Below are 19,961 nucleotides of genomic sequence, written 5' to 3' on the forward strand. Positions count from 1 at the left end.
TGGGATGTCATGTTTCGGTCCATCTGACACCGCCAGGTTGCACCTCAGACTGTCCAGGAGCTCAGTGATGCCCTGGTCCAGATCTGGGAGGAAATCCCCCAGGACACCATCCATGGTCTCATTAGGAGCCTCCCCCGATGTTGTCAGGCATGCATACAAGCACGTGGGGGGCCACACAGACTACTGAGGACCATTCTGAGTTGCTGTAATGACATTTCAGCAAAATGGGTCAGCCTGCTGCATCATTTTTTCACTTTGACAGTGGCAGGGGGGACTAGAATATAAGGCCGTGGTATGGCATGGATTCAGCCCTGACAGTCTCCAGGGGCCACAGAAGATAAGTCCATGGTATGGTGTGGATCTAGCCCTGACTATGACAGGGGGCCATGGTAAGGTGTAGATCCAGCCCTGACAGTGACAGGAGGGCATAGAATCTTGATATGGTGTGGATCCGGCCCAGACAGTGACAGTGGGAATGGAATATAAGGCCATGCTATGGTGTGGATCCAGCCGTGACAGTGACAGTGGGAATGGAATATAAGGCCATGATATGGTGTGGATCCGGCCCAGACAGTGACAGTGGGAATGGAATATAAGGCCATGCTATGGTGTGGATCCGGCCCAGACAGTGAGAGTGGGAATGGAATATAAGGCCTAGGTATGATGTGGATCCAGCCCTGACAATGACAGGGAACATAGACAATAAGGCCAAGGTATGGTGTGGATCCAGCCCTGACAGTCTCCAGCGACCATGAAAGTTAAGGCCATGGTATGGTGGGGATCCAGCCCCGATAATGATGGGACCATGGAAGATAACGCCATTGTATGGTGTGGATCCAGCCCTGACAGCCTACAGGACCATAGAAGATAAGGCCATGGTACGGTGTAGATCTAGCCCTGACAATGATAGAGGACCATGGTAGGGTGTGGATCCGGCCCTGGCAGTCTCCAGCGGCCATGAAAAATAAGACCATGGAATGGTGTGGATCCAGCCCTGACAGTCTCCAGGGCCATAGAAGATAAGGCCATGGAATGGTGTGGATCCAGTCCTAACAATGATGAGGACCATGGAAGATGAGGCCATGGTATCATGTGGATCCAGCCCTGTCAATCTCCAGTGGCCATGGAAGATAAAGCCATGGCATGGTGTGAAATTATTCCAGCTCTGACAATGACAGGTGACCATAGATGATAAGGCCATGGTACGGTGTGGATTCAGCCCTGACAGTTACAAGAGGACATAGAAGATAAGGTCATGGTAAGGTGTGGATCCAGCCCTGAAAATGACAGTGGGACCAGAATATAAGGTCATGGTAAGGTGTGGATCCAGCCCTGACAATGATGGGGGCCATGGAAGATAAGGCCATGGTACGGTGTGGATCCAGCCCTGACAATGATGGGGGCCATGGAAGATAAGGCCATGGTAAGGTGTGGATCCAGCTCTGGTAATGTCAGGGGGCCATAGAAGATAAGACCATGGTACGGTGTGGATCCAGCTCTGACAATGACAGGGGGCCATGGAAGATAAGGCCATGGTACGGTGTGGAATTATTCCAGCTCTGACAATGACAGGGGGCCATGAAGGTAAGACCATGGTAAGGTGTGGATCCAGCTCTGACAATGACAGGGGGCCATGAAGGTAAGACCATGGTAAGGTGTGGATCCAGCTCTGACAATGACAGGGGGCCATGGAAGATAAGGCCATGGTATGGTGTGGATCCAGAACAAAACAAAAAATGGCAACTGCCCCAGGCTATAACTGGCTTTTGCAGCAAGGATACGTGAACCGGGCGACGCATGTCAAAACAAGAAAAAGAGGAAGGTTCAATGATCAACTTGCCAGCCAGTTTGCCAACAACCGAATTAACCTAACAGTATGCGTTAAAAACGGGTTTAGTTAGCACACATTTGCAAATACATACATAAACCACAGAGCCACATCACTGCACCCTGGTATTCTGTGGTCCTAACTCTACAAATTTTGAGAGCCCCCATAGTAGAGGCACATGTATTTAAAGGATAGATCAAGGGCAGGTGAACCTGAGGGAGCCCACCCCTCTTAAAGGTACAGGAGTGCATTGGACACCCAGCATGAAGCACAGTGGCAGCCAAGGTGTCCTAATGCACTTATTCCCCTAAAATTTAACAATACAAAAATTGGCAACTGCCCCAGTCTATAACTGGCTTTTGCAGCAAGGATACGTGAACCGGGCGACGCATGTCAAACAAGAATAGAGGATCCAGCCCTGACAGTCTCCAACGGCCATGGAAAATACAGCCATGATAAGGTGTGGAATTGTTCCAGCCCTGACAATGATGGGGGCCATGGAAGATAAGGCCATGGTAAGGTGAGGATCCAGCCCTGACAATGATGGGGGCCATGGAAAATAAGGCCATGGTAAGGTATGGATCCAGCCCTGACAATGATGGGGGCCATGAAAGATAAGGCCATGGTAAGGTGTGGATCCAACCCTGAGAATGATGGGGCCATGGAAGATAAGGCCATGGTAAGGTATGGATCCAGCCCTGACAATGATGGGGGCCATGGAATAAAAGGCCACGGTAAGGTGTGGATCCAGCCCTGAGAATGATGGGGGCCATGGAAGATAAGGCCACGGTAAGGTATGGATCCAGCCCTGACAATGATGGGGGCCATGGAAGATAAGGCCATGGTAAGGTATGGATCCAGCCCTGACAATGATGGGGGCCATGGAAGATAAGGCCATGGTAAGGTATGGATCCAGCCCTGACAATGATGGGGGCCATGAAAGATAAGGCCATGGTAAGGTGTGGATCCAACCCTGACAATGACGGGGGCCATGGAAGATAAGGCCACGGTAAGGTATGGATCCAACCCTGACAATGACGGGGGCCATGGAATAAAAGGCCACGGTAAGGTGTGGATCCAGCCCTGACAATGATGGGGGCCATGGAAGATAAGGCCACGGTAAGGTGTGGATCCAGCCCTGACAATGATGGGGGCCATGGAAGATAAGGCCACGGTAAGGTGTGGATCCAGCCCTGACAATGATGGGGCCATGGAAGATAAGGCCACGGTAAGGTGTGGATCCAACCCTGACAATGATGGGGGCCATGGAAGATAAGGCCACGGTAAGGTGTGGATCCAGCTCTGACAATGATGGGGGCCATGGAAGATAAGGCCACGGTAAGGTGTGGATCCAACCCTGATGGAGACAGGAGGACATTTTGGATAGTAAGGAAGGGTTCTAACCTGTCCCTTAGTGAGAGGAAATCCCCGGTTGTCACCAGAACTAGGATCCCCATTGGAAGATGTTCTCTCTATTCTTGTTCTGCTGACAACCCAAAATGTGGGACTTTCCTTCACTCTTGTTAATGACAGAAATATAGAGAGGGTGAGTCTCAATAACAGCGGTACAGACAGCAATAAAAACCTGACAGGGGTTCTCATCCCTCTCCACTCCATCCAAAACGAAAAAACGTTTTACATTCAGATATATTTTAAAATTAAAACACCAACAAAAAAAAAGTCCCTCCGCAGATTAGTCTCGGGTACCAACAATCATGTCTGGATGACCTTTGCGTCGACCACGCAAGCATCAAATCCTCATAAAATCCAACGCAAAAAAAATAGGGAAGTCGCCATCGCTCTTATCTGAGCCCTCGCCAGCCGGACTGAATCCGATCTTCAGGTAACAAGCAACGAAAATGCGTTTGTCGCAGCGTAGCGGGGAATAAAGAAAACGCACCCCTCAATATGCGATGTACCCTTCCCCCACATTGTCGCAGTAATGGAATATTTTATTCCACAGAACTTTCTGTAATATCTGGAGGGAGATATCAGGTAGAAATGTACAATTACATAAATGGTGCATTGGGGGAAATGACAGGAAAATGCATTCTTTCTATTTTATTGCAATTAATCCCAACAAAAAAATATATATGTATAACGAATCAGATAATAAATCAAAACCTGATCTACACTAAAAAAAAAATATAGATAATACGTTCGGGTGACAAAAAAACCTAAAAGATTAAATCTAAAGAACCGAAAGATCACCAATACAGAGAACTGTCTGTGACTACAGAGGTTCAGGACCTGAATATATAAATACAATGAATGGAGATTCCTTCCTCAGAAGAGATACAATGTATAGAGATGATGGGGATACAATGTATAGAGATGATGGGGATACAATGTATAGAGATGATGGGGATACAATGTATAGAGATGATGGGGATACAATGTATAGAGATGATGATGGGGATACAATGTATAGAGATGATGATGGGGATACAATGTATAGAGGTGATGGGGATACAATGTATAGAGATGATGATGGGGATACAATGTATAGAGGTGATGGGGATACAATGTATAGAGGTGATGGGGATACAATGTATAGAGGTGATGGGGATACAATGTATAGAGGTGATGGGGATACAATGTATAGAGGTGATGGGGATACAATGTATAGAGGTGATGATGGGGATACAATGTATAGAGGTGATGATGGGGATACAATGTATAGAGGTGATGATGGGGATACAATGTATAGAGATGATGATGGGGATACAATGTATAGAGATGATGATGGGGATACAATGTATAGAGGTGATGATGGGGATACAATGTATAGAGGTGATGGGGATACAATGTATAGAGGTGATGGGGATACAATGTATAGAGATGATGGGGATACAATGTATAGAGATGATGGGGATACAATGTATAGAGATGATGATGGGGATACAATGTATAGAGGTGATGATGGGGATACAATGTATAGAGATGATGATGGGGATACAATGTATAGAGATGATGGGGATACAATGTATAGAGATGATGGGGATACAATGTATAGAGATGATGGGGATACAATGTATAGAGATGATGATGGGGATACAATGTATAGAGGTGATGATGGGGATACAATGTATAGAGATGATGGGGATACAATGTATAGAGGTGATGGGGATACAATGTATAGAGATGATGGGGATACAATGTATAGAGGTGTAGGGGATACAATGTATAGAGGTGATGGGGATACAATGTATAGAGATGATGATGGGGATACAATGTATAGAGGTGATGATGGGGATACAATGTATAGAGGTGATGATGGGGATACAATGTATAGAGGTGATGATGGGGATACAATGTATAGAGATGATGATGGGGATACAATGTATAGAGGTGATGATGGGGATACAATGTATAGAGGTGATGATGGGGATACAATGTATAGAGGTGATGATGGGGATACAATGTATAGAGATGATGATGGGGATACAATGTATAGAGATGATGATGAGGATACAATGTATAGAGATGATGGGGATACAATGTATAGAGATGATGGGGATACAATGTATAGAGATGATGGGGATACAATGTATAGAGGTGATGATGGGGATACAATGTATAGAGGTGATGATGGGGATACAATGTATAGAGGTGATGGGGATACAATGTATAGAGGTGATGATGGGGATACAATGTATAGAGGTGATGATGGGGATACAATGTATAGAGATGATGATGGGGATACAATGTATAGAGGTGATGATGGGGATACAATGTATAGAGGTGATGATGGGGATACAATGTATAGAGGTGATGATGGGGATACAATGTATAGAGGTGATGATGGGGATACAATGTATAGAGGTGATGATGGGGATACAATGTATAGAGGTGATGATGGGGATACAATGTATAGAGATGATGGGGATACAATGTATAGAGGTGATGATGGGGATACAATGTATAGAGATGATGATGGGGATACAATGTATAGAGATGATGATGAGGATACAATGTATAGAGATGATGGGGATACAATGTATAGAGATGATGGGGATACAATGTATAGAGATGATGGGGATACAATGTATAGAGGTGATGATGGGGATACAATGTATAGAGGTGATGATGGGGATACAATGTATAGAGATGATGATGGGGATACAATGTATAGAGATGATGGGGATACAATGTATAGAGGTGATGATGGGGATACAATGTATAGAGATGATGGGGATACAATGTATAGAGATGATGGAGATACAATGTATAGAGGTGATGATGAGGATACAATGTATAGAGATGATGGGGATACAATGTATAGAGATGATGGGGATACAATGTATAGAGATTATGGGGATACAATGTATAGAGGTGATGATGGGGATACAATGTATAGAGGTGATGATGGGGATACAATGTATAGAGATGATGATGGGGATACAATGTATAGAGATGATGGGGATACAATGTATAGAGATGATGGGGATACAATGTATAGAGATGATGATGGGGATACAATGTATAGAGATGATGGGGATACAATGTATAGAGATGATGGGGATACAATGTATAGAGGTGATGATGGGGATACAATGTATAGAGGTGATGATGGGGATACAATGTATAGAGGTGATGATGGGGATACAATGTATAGAGATGATGATGGGGATACAATGTATAGAGGTGATGATGGGGATACAATGTATAGAGGTGATGATGGGGATACAATGTATAGAGATGATGATGGGGATACAATGTATAGAGGTGATGATGGGGATACAATGTATAGAGATGATGGGGATACAATGTATAGAGATGATGGGGATACAATGTATAGAGGTAATGATGAGGATACAATGTATAGAGATGATGATGGGGATACAATGTATAGAGATGATGATGAGGATACAATGTATAGAGGTGATGATGGGGATACAATGTATAGAGATGATGACGGGGATACAATGTATAGAGATGATGGGGATACAATGTATAGAGATGATGGGGATACAATGTATAGAGATGATGATGGGGATACAATGAATAGAGATGATGATGGGGATACAATGTATAGAGATGATGATGGGGATACAATGTATAGAGATGATGATGAGGATACAATGTATAGAGGTGATGATGGGGATACAATGTATAGAGATGATGGGGATACAATGTATAGAGATGATGGGGATACAATGTATAGAGATGATGATGGGGATACAATGAATAGAGATGATGATGGGGATACAATGTATAGAGATGATGGGGATACAATGTATAGAGATGATGGGGATACAATGTATAGAGATGATGATGGGGATACAATGAATAGAGATGATGATGGGGATACAATGTATAGAGATGATGGGGATACAATGTATAGAGATGATGATGGGGATACAATGTATAGAGATGATAGGGATACAATGTATAGAGGTGATGATGGGGATACAATGTATAGAGATGATGGGGATACAATGTATAGAGATGATGGGGATACAATGTATAGAGATGATGGGGATACAATGTATAGAGGTGATGATGGGGATACAATGTATAGAGGTGATGAAGATACAATGTATAGAGATGATGATGGGGATACAATGTATAGAGATGATGGGGATACAATGTATAGAGATGATGATGGGGATACAATGTATAGACGTGATGATGGGGATACAATGTATAGAGATGATGATGGGGATACAATGTATAGAGATGATGGGGATACAATGTATAGAGGTGATGATGGGGATACAATGTATAGAGATGATGATGGGGATACAATGTATAGAGGTGATGGGGATACAATGTATAGAGGTGATGATGGGGATACAATGTATAGAGATGATGATGGGGATACAATGTATAGAGGTGATGGGGATACAATGTATAGAGATGATGATGGGCATACAATGTATAGAGGTGATGATGGGGATACAATGTATAGAGGTGATGATGGGGATACAATGTATAGAGGTGATGATGGGGATACAATGTATAGAGGTGATGGGGATACAATGTATAGAGATGATGGGGATACAATGTATAGAGGTGATGATGGGGATACTATATATAGAGGTGATGATGGGGATACAATGTATAGAGGTGATGAGGATACAATGTATAGAGATGATGATGAGGATACAATGTATAGAGGTGATGATGGGGATACAATGTATAGAGGTGATGATGAGGATACAATGTATAGAGATGATGATGGGGATACAATGTATAGAGGTGATGATGGGGATACAATGTATAGAGGTGATGATGGGGATACAATGTATAGAGGTGATGATGAGGATACAATGTATAGAGATGATGATGGGGATACAATGTATAGAGGTGATGATGGGGATACAATGTATAGAGGTGATGATGGGGATACAATGTATAGAGATGATGGGGATACAATGTATAGAGGTGATGATGGGGATACAATGTATACAGATGATGATGAGGATACAATGTATAGAGGTGATGATGGGGATACAATGTATAGAGGTGATGATGGGGATACAATGTATAGAGATGATGGGGATACAATGTATAGAGATGATGATGGGGATACAATGTATAGAGATGATGATGGGGATACAATGTATAGAGATGATGGGGATACAATGTATAGAGGTGATGATGGGGATACAATGTATAGAGATGATGGGGATACAATGTATAGAGATGATGATGGGGATACAATGTATAGACGTGATGATGGGGATACAATGTATAGAGATGATGATGAGGATACAATGTATAGAGGTGATGATGGGGATACAATGTATAGAGATGATGGGGATACAATGTATAGAGGTGATGATGGGGATACAATGTATAGAAATGATGGGGATACAATGTATAGAGATGATGGGGATACAATGTACAGAGGTGATGATGGGGATACAATGTATAGAGATGATGATGGGGATACAATGTATAGAGATGATGATGGGGATACAATGTGTAGAGGTGATGATGGGGATACAATGTGTAGAGGTGATGATGGGGATACAATGTATAGAGGTGATGATGGGGATACAATGTGTAGAGGTGATGATGGGGATACAATGTGTAGAGGTGATGATGAGGATACAATGTATAGAGGTGATGATGGGGATACAATGTATAGAGGTGATGATGGGGATACAATGTATAGAGGTGATGATGGGGATACAATGTATAGAGATGATGATGGGGATACAATGTATAGAGGTGATGGGGATACAATGTATAGAGGTGATGGGGATACAATGTATAGAGATGATGATGGGGATACAATGTATAGAGGTGATGATGAGGATACAATGTATAGAGGTGATGATGGGGATACAATGTATAGAGATGATGGGGATACAATGTATAGAGGTGATGAGGATACAATGTATAGAGGTGATGATGGGGATACAATGTATAGAGGTGATGATGAGGATACAATGTATAGAGATGATGAGGATACAATGTATAGAGATGATGGGGATACAATGTATAGAGGTGATGATGGGGATACAATGTATAGAGGTGATGATGGGGATACAATGTATAGAGATGATGAGGATACAATGTATAGAGGTGATGATGGGGATACAATGTATAGAGGTGATGATGGGGATACAATGTATAGAGATGATGGGGATACAATGTATAGAGATGATGAGGATACAATGTATAGAGGTGATGATGGAGATACAATGTATAGAGATGATGGGGATACAATATATAGAGGTGATGATGGGGATACAATGTATAGAGGTGATGATGGGGATACAATGTATATAGATGATGATGGGGATACAATGTATAGAGGTGATGATGGGGATACAATGTATAGAGGTGATGATGGGGATACAATGTATAGAGGTGATGATGGGGATACAATGTACAGAGGTGATGATGGGGATACAATGTACAGAGGTGATGATGGGGATACAATGTATAGAGATGATGATGGGGATACAATGTATAGAGATGATGATGAGGATACAAAGTATAGAGGTGATGATGAGGATACAATGTATAGAAGTGATGATGGGGATACAATGTATAGAGGTGATGATGGGGATACAATGTGTAGAGGTGATGATGAGGATACAATGTATAGAGGTGATGATGGGGATACAATGTATAGAGGTGATGATGGGGATACAATGTATAGAGGTGATGATGGGGATACAATGTATAGAGATGATGATGGGGATACAATGTATAGAGGTGATGGGGATACAATGTATAGAGGTGATGGGGATACAATGTATAGAGATGATGGGGATACAATGTATAGAGGTGATGGGGATACAATGTATAGAGGTGATGATGAGGATACAATGTATAGAGGTGATGATGAGGATACAATGTATAGAGGTGATGATGGGGATACAATGTATAGAGGTGATGATGAGGATACAATGTATAGAGATGATGAGGATACAATGTATAGAGATGATGGGGATACAATGTATAGAGGTGATGATGGGGATACAATGTATAGAGGTGATGATGGGGATACAATGTATAGAGATGATGAGGATACAATGTATAGAGGTGATGATGGGGATACAATGTATAGAGATGATGGGGATACAATGTATAGAGATGATGAGGATACAATGTATAGAGGTGATGATGGGGATACAATGTATAGAGATGATGGGGATACAATGTATAGAGATGATGAGAATACAATGTATAGAGGTGATGATGGGGATACAATGTATAGAGGTGATGATGAGGATACAATGTATAGAGATGATGAGGATACAATGTATAGAGATGATGGGGATACAATGTATAGAGGTGATGATGGGGATACAATGTATAGAGGTGATGATGGGGATACAATGTATAGAGATGATGGGGATACAATATATAGAGGTGATGATGGGGATACAATGTATAGAGGTGATGATGGGGATACAATGTATAGAGATGATGATGGGGATACAATGTATAGAGATGATGATGGGGATACAATGTATAGAGATGATGATGGGGATACAATGTATAGAGATGATGATGGGGATACAATGTATAGAGATGATGATGGGGATACAATGTATATAGATGATGATGGGGATACAATGTATAGAGGTGATGATGGGGATACAATGTATAGAGGTGATGATGGGGATACAATGTATAGAGGTGATGATGGGGATACAATGTATAGAGATGATGGGGATACAATGTATAGAGGTGATGATGGGGATACAATGTATAGAGGTGATGATGGGGATACAATGTATAGAGGTGATGATGAGGATACAATGTATAGAGATGATGAGGGGGATACAATGTATAGAGGTGATGATGGGGATACAATGTATAGAGATGATGAGGATACAATGTATAGAGATGATGATGGGGATACAATGTATAGAGGTGATGATGGGGATACAATGTATAGAGATGATTGGGATACAATGTATAGAGATGATGATGGGGATACAATGTATAGAGATGATGGGGATACAATGTATAGAGATGATGATGGGGATACAATGTATAGAGGTGATGATGAGTATACAATGTATAGAGATGATGAGGATACAATGTATAGAGATGATGGGGATACAATGTATAGAGGTGATGATGGGGATACAATGTATAGAGGTGATGATGAGTATACAATGTATAGAGGTGATGATGGGGATACAATGTATAGAGATGATGGGGATACAATGTATAGAGATGATGGGGATACAATGTATAGAGGTGATGATGGGGATACAATGTATAGAGGTGATGATGAGGATACAATGTATAGAGGTGATGATGGGGATACAATGTATAGAGGTGATGGGGATACAATGTATAGAGGTGATGATGGGGATACAATGTATAGAGATGATGGGGATACAATGTATAGAGGTGATGATGGGGATACAATGTATAGAGGTGATGATGGGGATACAATGTATAGAGATGATGGGGATACAATGTATAGAGATGATGATGGGGATACAATGTATAGAGGTGATGATGGGGATACAATGTATAGAGGTGATGGGGATACAATGTATAGAGGTGATGAGGATACAATGTATAGAGATGATGGGGATACAATGTATAGAGATGATGAGGATACAATGTATAGAGGTGATGATGGGGATACAATGTATAGAGATGATGGGGATACAATGTATAGAGGTGATGGGGATACAATGTATAGAGGTGATGATGGGGATACAATGTATAGAGGTGATGGGGATACAATGTATAGAGATGATGGGGATACAATGTATAGAGATGATGGGGATACAATGTATAGAGGTGATGATGGGGATACAATGTATAGAGATGATGGGGATACAATGTATAGAGGTGATGGGGATACAATGTATAGAGGTGATGATGGGGATACAATGTATAGAGGTGGTGATGGGGATACAATGTATAGAGATGATGGGGATACAATGTATAGAGATGATGGGGATACAATGTATAGAGGTGATGATGGGGATACAATGTATAGAGGTGATGATGGGGATACAATGTATAGAGATGATGGGGATACAATGTATAGAGATGATGATGGGGATACAATGTATAGAGATGATGGGGATACAATGTATAGAGATGATGATGAGGATACAATGTATAGAGATGATGGGGATACAATGTATAGAGGTGATGGGGATACAATGTATAGAGGTGATGATGGGGATACAATGTATAGAGGTGATGATGGGGATACAATGTATAGAGGTGATGGGGATACAATGTATAGAGATGATGAGGATACAATGTATAGAGGTGATGATGGGGATACAATGTATAGAGATGATGGGGATACAATGTATAGAGGTGATGATGGGGATACAATGTATAGAGATGATGGGGATACAATGTATAGAGATGATGGGGATACAATGTATAGAGGTGATGATGGGGATACAATGTATAGAGGTGATGATGGGGATACAATGTATAGAGATGATGATGGGGATACAATGTATAGAGATGATGGGGATACAATGTATAGAGATGATAATGAGGATACAATGTATAGAGGTGATGATGGGGATACAATGTATAGAGATGATGATGGGGATACAATGTATAGAGGTGATGATGGGGATACAATGTATAGAAGTGATGATGGGGATACAATGTATAGAGATGATGATGGGGATATAATGTATATAGATGATGATGTGGATACAATGTATAGAGATGATGGGGATACAATGTATAGAGGTGATGATGGGGATACAATGTATAGAGGTGATGATGGGGATACAATGTATAGAGATGATGATGGGGATACAATGTATAGAGATGATGGGGATACAATGTATAGAGATGATAATGAGGATACAATGTATAGAGGTGATGATGGGGATACAATGTATAGAGATGATGAGGATACAATGTATAGAGATGATGATGGGGATACAATGTATAGAGGTGATGATGGGGATACAATGTATAGAGGTGATGATGGGGATACAATGTATAGAGGTGATGATGGGGATACAATGTATAGAGGTGATGATGGGGATACAATGTATAGAGGTGATGATGGGGATACAATGTATAGAGATGATGATGGGGATACAATGTATAGAGATGATGATGGGGATACAATGTATAGAGATGATGATGGGGATACAATGTATAGAGATGATGGGGATACAATGTATAGAGATGATGATGGGGATACAATGTATAGAGATGATGATGGGGATACAATGTATAGAGATGATGATGGGGATACAATGTATAGAGATGATGATGGGGATACAATGTATAGAGATGATGAGGATACAATGTATAGAGATGATGATGGGGATACAATGTATAGAGATGATGATGGGGATACAATGTATAGAGATGATGATGGGGATACAATGTATAGAGATGATGAGGATACAATGTATAGAGATGATGATGGGGATACAATGTATAGAGGTGATGATGGGGATACAATGTATAGAGGTGATGATGAGTATACAATGTATAGAGATGATGAGGATACAATGTATAGAGATGATGGGGATACAATGTATAGAGGTGATGATGAGTATACAATGTATAGAGATGATGATGGGGATACAATGTATAGAGGTGATGATGGGGATACAATGTATAGAGGTGATGATGGGGATACAATGTATAGAGGTGATGATGGGGATACAATGTATAGAGGTGATGATGGGGATACAATGTATAGAGATGATGGGGATACAATGTATAGAGATGATGATGGGGATACAATGTATAGAGATGATGATGGGGATACAATGTATAGAGGTGATGATGAGTATACAATGTATAGAGGTGATGATGGGGATACAATGTATAGAGATGATGATGGGGATACAATGTATAGAGGTGATGATGGGGATACAATGTATAGAGGTGATGATGAGTATACAATGTATAGAGATGATGAGGATACAATGTATAGAGATGATGGGGATACAATGTATAGAGGTGATGATGAGTATACAATGTATAGAGATGATGATGGGGATACAATGTATAGAGATGATGGGGATACAATGTATAGAGATGATGGGGATACAATGTATAGAGGTGATGATGGGGATACAATGTATAGAGGTGATGATGGGGATACAATGTATAGAGATGATGGGGATACAATGTATAGAGATGATGGGGATACAATGTATAGAGGTGATGATGGGGATACAATGTATAGAGGTGATGATGGGGATACAATTTATAGAGATGATGATGGGGATACAATGTATAGAGGTGATGATGGGGATACAATGTATAGAGGTGATGATGGGGATACAATGTATAGAGATGATGGGGATACAATGTATAGAGATGATGAGGATACAATGTATAGAGATGATGATGGGGATACAATGTATAGAGGTGATGATGGGGATACAATGTATAGAGGTGATGATGGGGATACAATGTATAGAGATGATGGGGATACAATGTATAGAGGTGATGATGGGGATACAATGTATAGAGATGATGATGGGGATACAATGTATAGAGGTGATGATGGGGATACAATGTATAGAGGTGATGATGGGGATACAATGTATAGAGATGATGGGGATACAATGTATAGAGATGATGATGGGGATACAATGTATAGAGATGATGAGGATACAATGTATAGAGATGATGATGAGGATACAATGTATAGAGGTGATGATGGGGATACAATGTATAGAGATGATGATGGGGATACAATGTATAGAGATGATGATGGGGATACAATGTATAGAGGTGATGAGGATACAATGTATAGAGATGATGGGGATACAATGTATAGAGGTGATGATGGGGATACAATGTATAGAGGTGATGATGAGGATACAATGTATAGAGGTGATGATGGGGATACAATGTATAGAGGTGATGATGGGGATACAATGTATAGAGGTGATGATGGGGATACAATGTATAGAGATGATGGGGATACAATGTATAGAGATGATGAGGATACAATGTATAGAGATGATGATGGGGATACAATGTATAGAGGTGATGATGGGGATACAATGTATAGAGGTGATGATGGGGATACAATGTATAGAGATGATGGGGATACAATGTATGGAGGTGATGATGGGGATACAATGTATAGAGGTGATGGGGATACAATGTATAGAGGTGATGATGGGGATACAATGTATAGAGGTGATGATGGGGATACAATGTATAGAGATGATGATGGGGATACAATGTATAGAGGTGATTATGGGGATACAATGTATAGAGGTGATGATGGGGATACAATGTATAGAGGTGATTATGGGGATACAATGTATAGAGGTGATGGGGATACAATGTATAGAGGTGATGATGGGGATACAATGTATAGAGATGATGATGGGGATACAATGTATAGAGATGATGATGGGGATACAATGTATAGAGGTGATGATGGGGATACAATGTATAGAGGTGATGGGGATACAATGTATAGAGGTGATGGGGATACAATGTATAGAGATGATGATGGGGATACAATGTATAGAGGTGATGATGGGGATACAATGTATAGAGATGATGAGGATACAATGTATAGAGATGATGATGGGGATACAATGTATAGAGGTGATGATGGGGATACAATGTATAGAGATGATGAGGATACAATGTATAGAGATGATGATGGGGATACAATGTATAGAGGTGATGATGGGGATACAATGTATAGAGATGATGGGGATACAATGTATAGAGGTGATGATGGGGATACAATGTATAGAGATGATGATGGGGATACAATGTATAGAGGTGATGATGGGGATACAATGTATAGAGGTGATGATGGGGATACAATGTATAGAGGTGATGATGGGGATACAATGTATAGAGGTGATGATGGGGATACAATGTATAGAGATGATGGGGATACAATGTATAGAGATGATGGGGATACAATGTATAGAGGTGATGATGGGGATACAATGTATAGAGATGATGAGGATACAATGTATAGAGGTGATGATGGGGATACAATGTATAGAGATGATGATGGGGATACAATGTATAGAGATGATGGGGATACAATGTATAGAGATGATGGGGATACAATGTATAGAGGTGATGATGGGGATACAATGTATAGAGGTGATGGGGATACAATGTATAGAGGTGATTATGGGGATACAATGTATAGAGGTGATGATGGGGATACAATGTATAGAGATGATGATGGGGATACAATGTATAGAGGTGATGGGGATACAATGTATAGAGGTGATGATGGGGATACAATGTATAGAGATGATGATGGGGATACAATGTATAGAGATGATGATGGGGATACAATGTATAGAGGTGATGATGGGGATACAATGTATAGAGGTGATGGGGATACAATGTATAGAGGTGATGGGGATACAATGTATAGAGATGATGATGGGGATACAATGTATAGAGGTGATGATGGGGATACAATGTATAGAGATGATGAGGATACAATGTATAGAGATGATGATGGGGATACAATGTATAGAGGTGATGATGGGGATACAATGTATAGAGATGATGGGGATACAATGTATAGAGATGATGATGGGGATACAATGTATAGAGATTATGGGGATACAATGTATAGAGATGATGGGGATACAATGTATAGAGGTGATGATGGGGATACAATGTATAGAGATGATGATGGGGATACAATGTATAGAGGTGATGGGGATACAATGTATAGAGGTGATGATGGGGATACAATGTATAGAGGTGATGATGGGGATACAATGTATAGAGGTGATGATGGGGATACAATGTATAGAGGTGATGATGGGGATACAATGTATAGAGATGATGATGGGGATACAATGTATAGAGATGATGATGGGGATACAATGTATAGAGGTGATGATGGGGATACAATGTATAGAGATGATGGGGATACAATGTATAGAGATGATGATGGGGATACAATGTATAGAGATGATGGGGATACAATGTATAGAGATGATGATGGGGATACAATGTATAGAGGTGATGATGGGGATACAATGTATAGAGGTGATGGGGATACAATGTATAGAGGTGATGATGGGGATACAATGTATAGAGATGATGATGGGGATACAATGTATAGAGATGATGGGGATACAATGTATAGAGGTGATGATGGGGATACAATGTATAGAGATGATGGGGATACAATGTATAGAGATGATGATGGGGATACAATGTATAGAGATGATGGGGATACAATGTATAGAGATGATGAGGATACAATGTATAGAGATGATGATGGGGATACAATGTATAGAGGTGATGATGGGGATACAATGTATAGAGGTGATGATGGGGATACAATGTATAGAGATGATGGGGATACAATGTATAGAGGTGATGATGGGGATACAATGTATAGAGGTGATGGGGATACAATGTATAGAGATGATGATGGGGATACAATGTATAGAGGTGATGATGGGGATACAATGTATAGAGGTGATGGGGATACAATGTATAGAGGTGATGATGGGGATACAATGTATAGAGGTGATGATGGGGATACAATGTATAGAGGTGATGATGGGGATACAATGTATAGAGATGATGATGGGGATACAATGTATAGAGATGATGATGGGGATACAATGTATAGAGGTGATGATGGGGATACAATGTATAGAGGTGATGGGGATACAATGTATAGAGGTGATGGGGATACAATGTATAGAGATGACGATGGGGATACAATGTATAGAGGTGATGATGGGGATACAATGTATAGAGATGATGAGGATACAATGTATAGAGGTGATGATGGGGATACAATGTATAGAGATGATGGGGATACAATGTATAGAGATGATGATGGGGATACAATGTATAGAGATGATGGGGATACAATGTATAGAGATGATGGGGATACAATGTATAGAGGTGATGATGGGGATACAATGTATAGAGATGATGGGGATACAATGTATAGAGGTGATGATGGGGATACAATGTATAGAGATGATGGGGATACAATGTATAGAGGTGATGGGGATACAATGTATAGAGGTGATGGGGATACAATGTATAGAGATGATGGGGATACAATGTATAGAGATGATGGGGATACAATGTATAGAGGTGATGATGGGGATACAATGTATAGAGATGATGATGAGGATACAATGTATAGAGGTGATGATGGGGATACAATGTATAGAGATGATGGGGATACAATGTATAGAGATGATGATGGGGATACAATGTATAGAGATGATGGGGATACAATGTATAGAGGTGATGATGGGGATACAATGTATAGAGGTGATGATGGGGATACAATGTATAGAGATGATGGGGATACAATGTATAGAGATGATGGGGATACAATGTATAGAGATGATGATGGGGATACAATGTATAGAGATGATGGGGATACAATGTATAGAGGTGATGATGGGGATACAATGTATAGAGGTGATGATGGGGATACAATGTATAGAGATGATGGGGATACAATGTATAGAGGTGATGATGGGGATACAATGTATAGAGATGATGGGGATACAATGTATAGAGGTGATGGGGATACAATGTGTAGAGGTGATGGGGATACAATGTATAGAGATGATGGGGATACAATGTATAGAGATGATGGGGATACAATGTATAGAGGTGATGATGGGGATACAATGTATAGAGATGATGATGAGGATACAATGTATAGAGGTGATGATGGGGATACAATGTATAGAGATGATGGGGATACAATGTATAGAGATGATGGGGATACAATGTATAGAGGTGATGATGGGGATACAATGTATAGAGATGATGGGGATACAATGTATAGAGGTGATGATGGGGATACAATGTATAGAGATGATGATGATGGGGATACAATGTATAGAGGTGATGATGGGGATACAATGTATAGAGGTGATGATGGGGATACAATGTATAGAGGTGATGATGGGGATACAATGTATAGAGGTGATGATGGGGATACAATGTATAGAGATGATGGGGATACAATGTATAGAGGTGATGATGGGGATACAATGTATAGAGATGATGATGGGGATACAATGTATAGAGATGATGGGGATACAATGTATAGAGATGATGGGGATACAATGTATAGAGGTGATGATGGGGATACAATGTATAGAGGTGATGGGGATACAATGTATAGAGATGATGATGGGGATACAATGTATAGAGGTGATTATGGGGATACAATGTATAGAGGTGATGATGGGGATACAATGTATAGAGGTGATGATGGGGATACAATGTATAGAGGTGATGGGGATACAATGTATAGAGGTGATTATGGGGATACAATGTATAGAGGTGATGGGGATACAATGTATAGAGGTGATGATGGGGATACAATGTATAGAGATGATGATGGGGATACAATGTATAGAGATGATGATGGGGATACAATGTATAGAGGTGATGATGGGGATACAATGTATAGAGGTGATGATGGGGATACAATGTATAGAGGTGATGGGGATACAATGTATAGAGATGATGATGGGGATACAATGTATAGAGATGATGGGGATACAATGTATAGAGGTGATGATGGGGATACAATGTATAGAGATGATGGGGATACAATGTATAGAGATGATGATGGGGATACAATGTATAGAGGTGATGATGGGGATACAATGTATAGAGATGATGGGGATACAATGTATAGAGATGATGATGGGGATACAATGTATAGAGATGA

This window comes from Staurois parvus, unplaced genomic scaffold, assembly GCF_062004578.1.
Source record: "Staurois parvus isolate SC_StPar_1 unplaced genomic scaffold, SC_StPar_1.0 ptg003432l, whole genome shotgun sequence".
Lineage (NCBI taxonomy): Eukaryota > Metazoa > Chordata > Amphibia > Anura > Ranidae > Staurois > Staurois parvus.